Raw genomic sequence first — 12,086 nt, forward strand, 5'->3', positions numbered from 1 at the left:
TGTGTCGACTGAACTAGACATTACACTTCGAACCCCTGATGCAAAAGCCTCGAAGCACACCTTAAGAGGGACAAATAATAGAGAATATACTATCAAGTAATCATCATTCGACACATAATCATCACATGACACTAATCATCATATGACACATAATCATCACGTGGCACTTATCATCATCCGACACATAATTATCACGTGGTTGAAGGTATGAAAAAGGCAATCATGATTTTTTTTTCTCGAAGAAGCAATTACAAATTTTTCATCGAAAGATAATTTTAAACTTCCTTCTTACAAAATTATAACTAGAAAGATAATCATAAACTTCCTTCTCACGAAATTATGACGAGGTATGAATGTCCATCCTCAAAAGTATAAAAAGGGAACTCTGACATCTACGCTACGTTGGATTACTAACTTGAGTGTCAGAAGGATCGAGTCAAAAAGCATCTTTCGATCTTGGTCTTCCTACATATAGTACCCGGAAAGTTTAGTGTTTTCACCTCAAAGAATCTCAAACATTCCTACGTATATGAGTCAGGACCACATCGAGCTGACCAGAACATTCATTCTCAGAACTATTCGATCAAAGAGGTTCTCTTAAAGTTTCGATATAGAGGTGCTCGGTCATCGAAGATGGCGATGGCCTTCATAAGAAGGGATGATTCTCCTCTCTCCAATCTCTTCAAGATCCTCCTCTGTAGCTCCATCCATAATTTTTTTTTTTTCCGGGTTAGGACACACATTGATCCATCTTCGTTGTTGATCTTATCTTAATAGCTTTCTATTGCTTTTACTTTTTGAGACCATTATGTTGTTGTAGATCTATTTGTTTTGTTAGAAATTATTGGATCGATTATTGACACAGATGACTACGTTCATCTTCTTCTTCATTTAGAAAGAAAAAAAATCCATGATTTGCTATCAACTAAAACAAAACACGAGATAAGAAGAAATATTATGTTCTCCATCTTTCCTTGAGTGAGAGTGATATGTGTTATAAATTGTTCAAATTAAAAAGAAAAAATTTTCTTTTCAAAAGATTTATTTGAAAAGGTGGTTTCTTTTGTAGTTATTTTGGTAGTTATTTTTAAGGTTATCTTTTGAGAAAAATATCTATAAATAGGTATTTGAGGGTAAATAACGTAGACATCTCTTTCATACTCTTCTTCTTTACTCTCCAAGTGATTGAATTAGATATTCTCTAATTCTTCTTTGAAAATTCTTTATTGTTTGCTCAATGCAGATCTTCTAAAGGTTTGTCATATCCATTAAAACTATTTGCATTAAACCAATAGTAATCTTATTGAGAAGAGGGTGCAAATATCATTTTTAAGAAATTATTTATATACATTTCAACCTAAATATATTTCCTAAAGTATTCTTGATCTTGTGTTTGTTATTTGTTTTTATAGTGTTTTCATCATCTTCTTTGTCGTATTTTTTCAACAATCTAAAAACGATATTTTGTGAGTTTATACAAATTCAACATGGAGGCTACAAATACCATCAAATTATTGAATCAAGATTTGTTGGGAAATCATGGGGGGCGACATCATATGCGCAGCGGAAGAACAAGAAAACAAAAATCCCCGATTCCCAAAAAGATGTTCGTCGTCGTGCGAAGATTGGTGCGCAAAAAATCCGCAAAACAGAAAACTGCGTATAGAGATTGTGTTACCTAGGGAGATCGTATATCCCTGTTTCCTTGCAGATCCTTAGGAGAGGGTGAAGGAGGTCAAGCGTCCTCCTCTCTAGCGGTGATCCACACAGTAGGGTTGCGACGACGCTCCTCAAAACTCCAGGCCTACTCTGAGGTGGAGAGGGAGAGGAGAATAGGAAAGGCAAACAAAGACTCTAGCCTATGAGGCTGTGAATCCCTCCTATTTATAGATATCCCGTGTCAAACCCTAATGGGTCCTTCCCTAGTGGGTATTGGATCTGCAACCAATAAGACAAGGGCTCCGTCGGATATCTCATATCCGAACCTCTACTCATCGCAATGCCTACCATATGTGTGTGACCCTCTAGGCCCAATATCGAGCTAGCCTTGAGTCATACCTGTTAGAACTCCTTCTAACTCAGTGAATTATTATCTCTGTAATAATTCACTCGACTCATCGACTACGGACGTACTAGGCCACTACGCCGTAGTCCCCAGACGATATAGGGGAATCCAATCCATTGGACTTGTTTGTCCTTAGTTACCATGTACCTATAGTCCCTCATCCATCTAATATCCCAGAGACCGTATATCGAGCATGGTGCTGTCAGACCCATACGGTTTCTACTCAAGTCTCGCTCTAATCGGATTCTCCCAGAGAACTCTTTCTCTCTCAACCCGAATTGTTGAATCTCGGATTTTGATGATAAAATCAATTGATGGGTTATTTGATCTAATCCATATTATTGAGTTAAGTATGTAGGATTAACTACGATAACCAGAAAACACAAAGCAAGAATACCGGAGTCAAGTTCGATGAACGTTTAAGAGTCCGAAGAATCGTCGGAGATGATGATGGAACCAACCGAGAAGAAATCGGGAACCTGTTGGAAGTTCGCCGAAGAGATCATCAGAGGTTCGCAGAGATCACCGAGAAGTCTCGGCTACTCATTAAAGTCATCACAAGTTCGGGAGCGTGCTTGGACCCCGTCGGAAGAAGTTCGTCGGAAAGCTCGCCGGAACAAGACTTGACGCTCGCGGTTGATAAATTGCTTAGGATGTGTTTTGTTATGTAGTTCACTTGTAATTAGGATTAGGATTAAGAAGATAATCCTATATCCTGGTTAGGGGCCAACTGGGGCCAAAGTCAGATTTGGTTTGGGCTAAAAGTAAGCCAAAACAAGTGAACAGGAGAGCCAAGCGGTGGCATCGCCTGGCTGGGCGGTGGCACCGCCTAGCACCCGAGTGTTGGGCGGTGACACCTCCTTGGCTGGGCGGTTGCACCGTCCAGCACCCGAGCGCTGGGCGGTGGCACCGCCTGGCTGGGCGGTGGCACCTCCAGCACCGGGAACCCTAAGAGAATTCAAATTTTGGAGCCCAAAATTTGAATGCTCTTGAGGCCTATAAATACCCCTCAAATCTCAGCTGAGATTACAACTTTTGAGAAGCATTTTGATTGAGAGAAAAGTCTTAGAAAGTCTTAGCAAGTCTTGTTTTCAATTTGCTAGAGAGTTCTCCTCCTTCTTTCTTATTGAAAATTTGTAAGAGGTTGAACTGCTTGTAAAAGGTTGTAAGAGGGGTGTTTACCCTTCCATTTCAAGAGATTTGCTAGTGGAAGGTGGGAGCCTCATCGAAGAGGGGCATCGCAAGTGGAGTAGGTCATTTGACCGAACCACTCTAAAAATCGGCGTAATCTCTGGTTTGCATTTTATTTTTGTCATTTACATTACTGCAAATCTTCTTACTGCTTTAGTTCCTTATTACCCTTGCTGCGCAACTTTAAGAATACGCTTTCAAGTTAAACTTTTCAAGTTCCGTTCTTATCGTACGAAAGATTTTGTTAAAATCGAAGTTTTAATCCGCTGCACTAATTCACCCCCCCCTCTTAGTGCCGCTCCGATCCTAACAAGTGGTATCAGAGCAAGGTTATCTCTCATATTTGGTTTAACACCCAAGAGAGATGGCTTACTCCGGCATGCAAGAGGGCCACTCTATTGCACGACCACCTTTGTTTAATGGGTCGGATTACACATATTGGAAGACTCGCATGAGGATCTTCCTCATTTCTATGGACTTTGAGCTTTGGTCTATTGTTGAGAATGGATTTCAAAAATCTTCTCTTCCGATGAGCGAATGGAATGAATCGGAGAAGAAGGTTTTTGCTTTAAATGCAAAGGCTATGAATGCCTTGTTTTGTGCATTAGACAAAAATGAATTTAATCGTGTTTTAATGTGTGATTCGGCTTTTGATATTTGGAGAACTCTTGAGGTCACTCATGAAGGCACTAGCCGAGTGAAAGAGTCCAAAATCAACATCCTTGTGCACTCTTATGAACTTTTCCGAATGAAACCAAGTGAGTCCATCGGAGACATGTACACCCGGTTTACGGATGTCATCAATAGACTCAAAGCTCTTGGTAAAGATTTTACTAACTTTGAACTAGTAACTAAAATCTTAAGATCTCTCCCTAAAAGTTGGGATCCAAAAGTTACGGCCATTCAAGAGGCCAAAGACCTTAAAGCATTCCCTCTTGAAGAACTCATTGGGTCTCTAATGACCTACGAAATGACATGTCAAGCTCATGACGAGCTCGAGAACCCCCTTCCAAAGAACAGGAAGGATATGGCACTCAAATCACAAGAAGACCACTTGAAAGGAACATCAAGTGATGAGGACAGTGACAATGACATTGCACTTTTGACTCAAAAATTTAAAAAATATTTAAGAAAGAATAAATTTAAAAATAATACAAAAAATAAATTTGAACAAAAGAAGGACCAAGTGATTTGCTATGAATGCAAAAAACCGGGACACTATAAGAACGATTGTCCTTAAGCCAAAAAGAGAACATCAAAGAAGAAGGCGTTCAAGGCAACGTGGGATGATTCAAGTACATCCGAAGAAGAGGAGTCCAACACCGAGCAAGTTGCTCATTACGCGCTAATGGCGTTAGGAGAAGAGGTATGTGATTTATTTAATGAAGATTTATCTTTTGAAGAACTATCTATCGCTTTTCATGAATTATTTGATGAATGTAGAACTGTTAGCAAGAAGTTAAGTATCTTAAAGAAAGAGCATGCTTTGCTACAAGATAAGTTTGATAGTCTTCAAACTCCTCTATGCTCTAAGTGTGAGCACTTAGAAGCATTAAAAAATGAAAATTTGCTTCTTAAGGAAACCTTAAACAAGTTTAAGGTTGGTAGCAAAGGATTAGATATGATTCTTGCACACAAGGGTCATATCGCAAATAGAAATGGAATTGGATTTGTAAAAGGATTACATCAAAATCCTACCACTTTCATAAAAGGACCTACATTACATGTTTCCTCTTATATGAAATGCAACTTTTGTTGCAAATCCGGACATATTGCCTACAAATGCCCATTTAGAAAAATTAGTTCACAAAAATTAATATGGGTTCCTAAAGGAACTATAAAGAATTCAATAATAAATAACAAAGTTAGTGGGTCAATTTTTGAGGCACCCAAAATCAAATGGGTACCTAAAAATCATCCTCTTTTGTAGACAAACCCACAAGCTAGGAGCAAGAGATGGTATCTCGATAGTGGATGCTCAAGACATATGATTGGAGATCCATCTCATTTCTCTATGCTCACTAGCAAAGAAGAAGGGTACATTACCTTCGGAGATAACAACAAGGGCAAAATCATTGGCAAGGGAACTATTGGTAACAAATTTAATTTTTCCATTGATGATGTCTTACTAGTTGATGGATTGAAACATAATCTCTTGAGTATTAGTCAACTATGCGATAAAAGTTACATCGTTAGATTTGAATCAAATATGTGCATTATTGAAAAACCAAATCATAACATGACTATGATTGCTTTAAAACAAAATAATGTCTATACCATCAATCTTGATGAACTAAGTAATGAAATGTGTTTCTCCGCCGTAAATGATGATGCTTGGCTTTGGCATAGGAGATTAGGCCATGCAAGCATGAAAACAATATCTAAGATCTCATCTCAAGAATTAGTACGAGGAATTCCAAATATAAAGTTTATTAAGGACAAAGTATGCGATGCATGTCAACTAGGCAAACAAATAAAAACAAGCTTCAAACCAAAAAATTAAATTAGCACCACTAGACCATTGCAATTGATCCATTTGGACTTATTTGGACCAATTGATACAACAAGTCTAGGTGGAAGCAAATATGCTTTTGTGATTGTGGATGACTACTCTAGATACACTTGGACCTATTTCTTAGCTCACAAAAGTGATTGCTTCAAGTGTTTCTCTAAATTTTGTAAACTCACTCAAAACGAAAAAGGCTTCATGATTTCATCAATTCGGAGTGATCACGGTGGTGAATTTCAAAACCATGACTTTCAAAATTTTTGCGAAGTTAATGGATACAATCACAACTTCTCAACTCCAAGAAATCCTCAACAAAATGGTGTAGTTGAAAGAAAAAATAGAAACCTACAAGAAATGGCAAGAACTATGTTAAATGAACATAGTTTACCCAAATATTTTTGGGCCAAAGCCGTAAATACGGCTTGCTACATCATGAATAGGGTTCTAATAAGACCATCTCTATCAAAAACTCCCTATGAATTATGGAATAACAAAAAACCAAATATTTCTTATTTTAAAGTTTTTGGTTGTAAATGCTTTATTTTAAATGAAAAGGATGCCTTAGGTAAATTTGATGCTAAATCCGATGAAGGCATCTTTCTTGGCTACTCTTCCGTTTCTAAGGCTTTTCGGATTTTTAATAAAAGAACCTTAGTAATAGAAGAGTCTATTCATGTAGTTTTTAATGAAATTTCTGATTTAAAGAAAAATGATTTTGATGATGATCTTGGTTTTGATAATTTGAATTTAAATGAACCCTCTCCTCAAAATAGCCATTTGAATGCATCTTCTTCCGAAATTTCTTTACCAAAAGAATGGAAGTATGTAGATGCTCATCCAAAAGAGCAAATTATAGGAGATACATCAAAAGGGGTTCAAACTCGTTCTTCTTTCAAAAATTTCTGTGCTAACGTCGCTTTCCTTTCTCAAATTGAACCTAAATGCATTGACGAAGCCTTAAAAGATGATTTTTAGGTCATTGCAATGCAAGAAGAATTGAACCAATTTGAGAGGAATGAGGTATGGAAGCTTGTTCCTAGACCAAGTGACCACTTAGTTATAGGTACTAAGTGGGTCTTTAGAAACAAGCAAGACGAAAATGGTATCGTGGTTAGAAACAAGGCTAAATTAGTGGCCAAAGGTTTCAACCAAGAAGAAGGTATCGATTACGAAGAAACCTTCGCTCCCGTGGCTCGATTAGAAGCCATAAGGATGCTCCTTGCCTATGCTAGTAGTAATAATTTTAAACTATTTCAAATGGATGTTAAAAGTGCCTTCTTAAATGGTTTTATTTCCGAAGAAGTATATGTCGAACAACCTCCCGAATTTGAAAATACTCTTTTTCCTAATCATGTATTCAAATTGACTAAGGCTCTCTATGGCTTGAAACAAGCTCCTAGAGCTTGGTATAAAAGGCTTAGTTCCTTTCTTATTTTAAATAATTTTACCAAAGGCAAGGTTGATACTACATTGTTTATTAAACATTTTAAAAATAATTTTCTTATTGTGCAAATTTATGTTGACGATATTATTTTTGGCTCTTCGGATGAATCACTATGTGAATCATTTGCCAAATCTATGAGTCATGAATTTGAAATGAGTTTAATGGGGGAATTAACTTTCTTTTTAGGATTACAAATCAAACAACTTAAGGATGGTATATTTATTAACCAATCTAAATACACATTAGAATTGTTAAAACGATTTAACATGGATAATTCAAAAGCAATAAACACCCCTATGAGTACTGCGACTAAGTTAGATATGGATGAAAATAGTGAAAATTTCGATCAAAAAACATATAGGGGAATGATAGGTAGTCTACTCTACCTTACCGCGACTAGACCGGATATTATGTTTAGTGTAGGACTTTGTGCTAGGTTTCAATCAAATCCTAAATTATCTCATCTCAAAAGTGTTAAAAGAATATTTAGGTATCTTAAAGGAACTCCAAATTTAGGATTATGGTATCCAAAATCTAAAAATTTTGATTTAATAGCCTATGCGGATGCCGATTTTGGCGGATGCAGAATAGATAGAAAAAGTACATCCGGAACATGCCAATTTTTAGGACATGCACTTGTTTCTTGGACTTCCAAGAAACAAAATTCAGTTGCACTATCTACGACAGAAGCCGAATACATAGCTGCAAGTGCATGTTGTGCACAAGTCATTTGGATGAAAAATACATTAGAAGACTATGGAATTCACTTTAAAAATATTCCCATAAAATGTGATAATACTAATGCCATATGTCTTACTAAAAATCCAATTCAGCATTCTAGAACTAAGCACATCGACGTTAGGCATCATTTCATACGCGATCATGTCCTTAACAATAATGTTGTTCTAGAATTCATTGACACAAAGCATCAATTAGCAGATATATTCACAAAAGCCTTGAATGAAGACCAATTTGAATTCATTAGAAGGGAATTAGGTATGTTAAATTGTCCCTAAACAATAAACTTGTTTGATTGGATTTTCCGTAAAGTTTTTCATCTTCTTTCCATCTCTCATTCTCCTTCAAATTCCATATGACATGTTGTGAAATCTCGAAATCGACTTTGATGACTTGATTATGAATTTCAAGTTAGCGATTTGATTTAAATAAGTTTTATCTAAATCATAATCTTGATCTTGCAAAATTGGAATCACAAATAATATCTTTTGGCATTCATGAATTGATACTTACAAATATGAAAGTATTGGCATTCATGACTTGAATTTGATTGAAACATTGTATGCTTAAATTAATCATTCTCCTATGTTTCAAAAATTCTTTAAATACCTTATGTGATGATTAAAAAGTAATGTTGAGATTTTCATGAATTTGACGATTTGAATGAGTTTGTATTCGAATTATGATCTTGACTTCGTGAAATTACTACTTGAATTTTTTATCCCAATCTCTCTCTTATACATCTACAATTTCTGTTATTCATAGAAAGAAGAGATTAGATAATATGAATGCATGCTGAATTTTCCTCTAAAATGAACTCTGCGTAAATATTTTTGCATACTTAATTTTCAATGATAAAATCGTTGTATGACAAAATATGTGCTTCAAGTCTCATTTTCCTTTTTGTTGATGACAAAGGGGGAGAAAAGTAATGACTTATATCATTCTTAATAGCATGACAAAATATGAATTGCAAAATCCTTGAGAAAAGTGATCGATCGATGATTATCTTATATGCCTTGCAAAATCCTTGAAAATATCGTAAGATTGATTGATCATATTGAATGCATGTCTAAAATGTATAATCATGTAATTCAAGTTGAAAATCTTTATCTCTTGTCATAGTAAAATTTGTCTCTTATCTTTCGACTTGAAAAAGATTTTCATCAAAGTTTCGCATTTACATTATGCTTAATGAGAATAACGATAAGTTCTACGGTTAGAGCTTATCGGTTTATACTTGAATTCAATAATGAAATTCAAGTGTTTTATCTTCTCGGCATATAGATAGGGGGAGTTACGTTTAACTCCGTCATCAATTGATTGTCATCATCAAAAAGGGGGAGATTGTTGAATCTCGGATTTTGATGATAAAATCAATTGATGGGTTATTTGATCTAATCCATATTATTGAGTTAAGTATGCAGGATTAACTACGATAACCAGAAAACACAAAGCAAGAATACCGGAGTCAAGTTCGATGAACGTTTAAGAGTCCGAAGAATCGTCAGAGATGATGATGGAACCAACCGAGAAGAAATCGGGAACCTGTTGGAAGTTCGCCGAAGAGATCATCGGAGGTTCGCAGAGATCACCGAGAAGTCTCGGCTACTTATTAAAGTCATCACAAGTTCGGGAGCGTGCTTGGACCCCGTCGGAAGAAGTTCGTCGGAAAGCTCGCCGGAACAAGACTTGACGCTCGCGGTTGATAAATTGCTTAGGATGTGTTTTGTTATGTAGTTCACTTGTAATTAGGATTAGGATTAAGAAGATAATCCTATATCCTGGTTAGGGGCCAACTGGGGCCAAAGTTAGATTTGGTTTGGGCTAAAAGTAAGCCAAACCAAGTGAACCGGAGAGCTAGGCGGTGGCACCGCTTGGCTGGGCGGTGACACCTCCTTGGCTGGGCGGTTGCACCGTCCAGCACCCGAGCGCTGGGCGGTGGCACCGCCTGGCTGGGCGGTGGCACCTCCAGCACCGGGAACCCTAAGAGAATTCAAATTTTGGAGCCCAAAATTTGAATCCTCTTGAGGCCTATAAATACCCCTCAAATCTCAGCTGAGATTACAACTTTTGAGAAGCATTTTGATTGAGAGAAAAGTCTTAGAAAGTCTTAGCAAGTCTTGTTTTCAATTTGCTAGAGAGTTCTCCTCCTTCTTTCTTATTGAAAATTTGTAAGAGGTTGAACTGCTTGTAAAAGGTTGTAAGAGGGGTGTTTACCCTTCCATTTCAAGAGATTTGCTAGTGGAAGGTGGGAGCCTCATCGAAGAGGGGCATCGCAAGTGGAGTAGGTCATTTGACCGAACCACTCTAAAAATCGACGTAATCTCTGGTTTGCATTTTATTATTGTCATTTACATTACTGCAAATCTTCTTACTGCTTTAGTTCCTTATTACCCTTGCTGCGCAACTTTAAGAATACGCTTTCAAGTTAAACTTTTCAAGTTCCGTTCTTATCGTACGAAAGATTTTGTTAAAATTGAAGTTTTAATCCGCTGCACTAATTCACCCCCCCCTCTTAGTGTCGCTCCGATCCTAACACGAATGACCCTGGCCAGGGATTTGTCTGAGCAAGAACACATGGGATATTCCTCTCATGACGCCGAGAGTGGATGATCCTCTGTCGACACTCAATAGCCCTCGTAAGGTCGACTACCACTCCCAATTACCAACTGTACTAGATCTGGGACAGCCAAACCTATAAGTCTGGTATCAAAGAGTGGAGCACTCATACAGGACATCCTTGGTGTCTCAAGTCTAAGGACCAGATACACCACTAGGACTACGGAATCGCTGTTTGACAATAAGGCATCATCAACCATCCAGCATTCCGTAAGCGGATCAATCAGTGAACTCATTCTCCAATGAGCACCTGTACTGTATCCCTAGTGTCCCTACATGAGCAGCTATGAGACCAGCTGCATCCATCATATGGACGGGTATACAGCACACCAGTCTATCCGGTTATCACGATGTCCCTCTCGAGTAACCTATGACCGGGATTATTTAGGATATGTGTTTAAAGGTGAATCGATCTCATTATCGTGATCTCATCACGATCCGATTCCCATTGCACAAATCCAAGGACATCACAATATATATATGCATTTATGCAATAGTTATAAAGTGATATACGCCAAAATATAATAAGCAAAAAGATTCTGTATCAAGTCACACGTGCCATCACTCACGTGATTGGCTTGCTGGGCACCTATGACTAGCAATCTCCCACTTGACCTAAAGCCAATCACCTATGTGTCTGATCCCCATCAGACTCCTGTGACGCTCAAAGACAATCTGAGACAACGGCTTTGTCAGTGGATCTGCAATGTTATCTTCGGATGGAACTCTTTCCACTGCTACATCTCCTCGGGTCACGATCTCTCTGATAAGGTGGAACCTCCTCAGAACACTTCTGATGAGACCCGGGTTCCCTTATTTGAGTAATCGCCCCATAGTTGTCGCAATATAAGGAAGTCGACTTCTCGCTATTCGGAACGACTCCCAAATCTGTGATGAACATCTTCACCCAGACTCCCTCTTTTGCTGCATCTGATGCAGCAATGTACTCCGCCTCTATGGTCGAGTCAGCAGTGGTATCTTGCTTGGAACTCTTCCAGCACACTGCTCCTCCATTCAAGGTGTACACATACCCTGAATTCGACTTGCTATCATCGACATCAGACTGAAAACTTGAGTCAGTGTAGCCTTCAACCTTAAGGCTATTACCTCCATATACTAGTAAAAGATCCTTAGTCCTTCTCAAGTACTTAAGGATACACTTTACTGCTTTCCAGTGCTCCAAGCTTGGATCCGCCTGATACCTGCTCGTGACACTTAGAGCATGCGCTATATCAGGCCTAGTACATAGCATGGCATACATGATAGACCCTATTGCTAAGGCATAAGTTATCATATCCATATTCGCCCTTTCTTCTGGAGTCTTTGGGGACATACTCGTAGAAAGCGATATCCCATGTCTCATCGGTATGAGACCTCTCTTGGAATTTTCCATGCCAAACCTTTTGATAATAGTTTCTATCTACCTGGACTGGGACAAGCCAAGCATCCTCTTGGATCTATCTCTATAGATTCTAATCCCCAAGATATAAGATGCTTCCCCTAAGTCCTTCATGGAG

This window comes from Musa acuminata, chromosome BXJ2-6, assembly GCF_036884655.1.
Source record: "Musa acuminata AAA Group cultivar baxijiao chromosome BXJ2-6, Cavendish_Baxijiao_AAA, whole genome shotgun sequence".
Lineage (NCBI taxonomy): Eukaryota > Viridiplantae > Streptophyta > Magnoliopsida > Zingiberales > Musaceae > Musa > Musa acuminata.